The following is a 3,381-nucleotide window of genomic DNA, read 5'->3' as shown; positions in this document are numbered from 1 at the left end:
TGCCCGCAGAAGGGCAAAGGGAGAAACTTCTATTTCTAAACAGCCGGCTGTTCTAAAGTCACCTTTTCTTTCCAGGTCTAGTTTAGAAGCTTCAGAATCATAAGATCAGTATTCTCAGATGCTTGAAACTTTACAGTCTTAACATCTTTTTACAGAGGGTAGGGCAGTGGAAGTGATGGAGACGCCGGAGCAGGGCCAGGAGCCAGGGAAGACCTGCAGACCTCAGGGAGGGGTGAAGAATGTGGCCGGAGAAGGGACAGGTTCCCTCTACCCTCTGGGTGGCAAAAAAGCCCTCCAATCCATGCATGCCTCTGCAGGGGCTGTGCATCCAGTGAGGTGAGGGGTCACGCCTCAGCTGTTCCCTGTTTTCCTCTGGGGTGCGGCTTAGATGTTGTCTGGGCCAGTGTAGCTGGAGATGCAGCAGGTGACAAGTGTAGGGGAGCCCAGAGGCTAGGGCTGGTCTGGGGCAGGCGCCAGGGTTATTTCTGGGTGGAAAGAGAAGGGGGATCCAGCTGGGTTAATGACCAGGTGATCTGGAACTTCCCCCTTCCCTTTGTTTTGTTCCCATCTATATAAACTTGTCAGCATGCACCCTAGGTAGCAACGTCCTCCAGGCCCAGTGGGGGAAGAGCACAAGGTGTCTGACTCACCTCCCAGGAGACTTGGGTTCAAATCCCAGTCTTTGAGTTCCACATCAAGGCTGTGATGTGGAGCAACTTGGGCCTCCTCTTGGAGCCTCAGGACTTCACCTGGTCCTGAGGTCCTGCCCTGTTGGGGGCCCCGAGGAGAAAATGCTGGTGGGGTGTGTGGCCCAGGGCCCAGGATGGAATAAGGGCATTTCTGATGATCCTGCTGCCCTGCCCTGAGGAAGCTCCAAAGAGCACGCTGCCTCCCTCGGGCAGTTCTGATCGGTGAGACTGGGTGGCTCCTCCTCCAAGCCCTGCTGCTTAGAGTCCAGTGTGGAGCTAGGTACCCAGTAGGTGCTCAATAAATGTTGAGAAGGGAATGTTATGCCCTCTTCAAGGCTGGGCTCTCAAACGAGGAGCAGAGGGGATGCAGGGGATGCGTGGCATCAAAGGTGTTGGATATCTCCTCTGCCCCTGCCTCCAGAGGGCGGCTGTGATGAGGGGCTCAGGGAAACCCCCTCGACCCCCATACCTCCTCCCTCTGTCCTTCCTCAGCGTTTAAATCTCACCATTAGGATTTCTATCACTTCTATCACTTCTGTGCACCAGGCATGGCACTAAGCACTTTCTATACATTGGGTCCTCACAAAGCTGCGGGAAGCACCGCTGTTATCCACCTTCTACAGAGGAAGGTGCAGAAGCTCAGAGAGGTGAAGTGGCATGCCCAAGGTCACACAGCCAGAAAGTGCCTGTGCCCAGCTTTGAACCTTTTGGGGTTGTTGGACCCTGTAGCACTAACCACTGCTCCACCGTGGCTGCAATCCCATGAATGAATGAATGCATGCATGTATGCATGAATGAATGAATGGGGGATGGGGCCCACGGCTAATGTATCCAACGTCTGAGTGGCCCCACAGCTCAGTCGGCAGCAGCAGATGTCTTCACAGCTGCCGGGGACTGTGTCCCTTGTGGTCCACCCAGAGGCTTTGACCACAAACGCCTCCGCTGGGCTGAGCACTTTTTGTCTGTTCACAAAGTGCACATGTGCGCACCCAGCCCGGGAGGAGAACCCAAGCTGGTGGGTCGCCTAGCGTCCTAGCCCCGCGAAGGATGACCCAATGGGCTGCTGTTTATCCCTATCTTACAGCGCCGGAAGCCCACGGCAGTTGAAGTGGCCTGGCTGGGGGCTCGTGGCTGGTGCATGACCACGCAAGGCCTGCTGGATTCATACTCTTACTCCTGCTCCAGGCGCTGCATGCGGAAGGTGCTGAGTGTCCACGGAGTCTGGAGTCCAGGACGGCAGCCCTGGGGCTCTCCGGAATCCCACATGGAGGTGGGGGGTGGGCGGAGTCCCTGGGCAGGTCCTGGCCCTCAGTTGGGAGCCCCAGGGTGGAGGTCTGGCCCTGCCCCCTCCCTGGCTGTGCCACCTGGGGCAGGTTGCTTACCCTTTCTGGACCACAGCTGGACAGAGGAAGGGAAGAATGAGGCTTGTGCTGGATTTCAGGGAGCTGATGAGTCCCAAACGCTGTGTTCCAGGGCAGTATTGTGGTTAGCACTGGAGGAAAAGGAGATACAGGGTGGCATTTTTCCCTAAATGAAAAGAACTGGGCCAGGCATGATGGCTCAGGCCTGTAATCCCAGCACTTTGAGAGGCTGAGGCAGGCAGATTGCTTGAGTCCAGGAGTTCGAGCCCACCCTGGGCAACGTGACAAGACCCCATCTCTACAAAAAAATATAAAAATTAGCTGGGCATGGTAGCGCATGCCTGTAGTCCCAGCTAGTCAGGAGGCTGAGGTGGGAGAATCACTTGAGCCCGGGAAGTTGAGGCTGCAGTGAGCTGTGATTGTGCCACTGCACTCTAGCCTGACAACAGAGTGGGACCCTATCTTAAAAAAACAAAAAAACAAAAAAAATCACTCAATTCTTGCACCAAGTCTCAGGAGAAACTGGACTCTTTCCTCACTTTAATCCATCCCAGAGAGATCAGCTCCTCTGCCCACCCACTATTTTAAGAGACTCCTAGGAGAAACCTAGTTCCTTTGGTCCTTTCTCCATGATCTCACAACCCCTCCCTCTCCGGAAGTTCTTTCTGCTCTACAGCCTAAGTCAAGCAGGGTGGGCCAAAGGCCGGTTTCCCCACATTCTGGCCTGCAGCAGAGCTCTGGCTGGAGGACTGGGCCAGCTATTGAGGAGCCAGTTAGAAACACTCTTGAATTCTTCCCATGACCTCTCATAAGATAAGAACATCTTGTCCTTGTTCAGATCTGATTCTTTGTGCTGTCTGGTTTGGAGCAGACTGGGATGGAGATAAATGTCTTTCTTGGAGAGTCACATGGCTGCATCCACCTAGTATTGTAAATATGCTGCCTTTTGACCCAGAAATTCTTTTCTGGAACTTGCCGGCAAAAATGCTTGTGCTTGGATGCTAAGATGGGCACACAAGGATGTTCATGCCAGTGTTGTTCAGAATAAGTGAAAAGAAAGGGCTAGGCTGGGTGCAGTGGCTCTCTCCTGCTATCCCAGCACTCTGCGAGGCCAAGGTGAGAGGATCACTTGAGGTCAGGAGTTCAAGACCAGCCTGGCCAACATAGTGAAACCCCATTTCTACTAAGAATACAATAATTAGACGGGTGTGGTGGCAGGACTCTGTAATCCCGGCTACTTGGGAGGCTGAGGGAGGAGAATCTCTTGAACCTGGGAGGTGGAGGCTGCAGTGAACTGAGATCACACCACTGCCCTCCAACCTGGGCAACAG

The sequence above is a fragment of the Mandrillus leucophaeus genome, unplaced genomic scaffold, assembly GCF_000951045.1.
Source record: "Mandrillus leucophaeus isolate KB7577 unplaced genomic scaffold, Mleu.le_1.0 Scaffold157, whole genome shotgun sequence".
NCBI classification, from domain to species: domain Eukaryota; kingdom Metazoa; phylum Chordata; class Mammalia; order Primates; family Cercopithecidae; genus Mandrillus; species Mandrillus leucophaeus.
Note: the sequence above shows the minus strand (reverse complement) of the source record.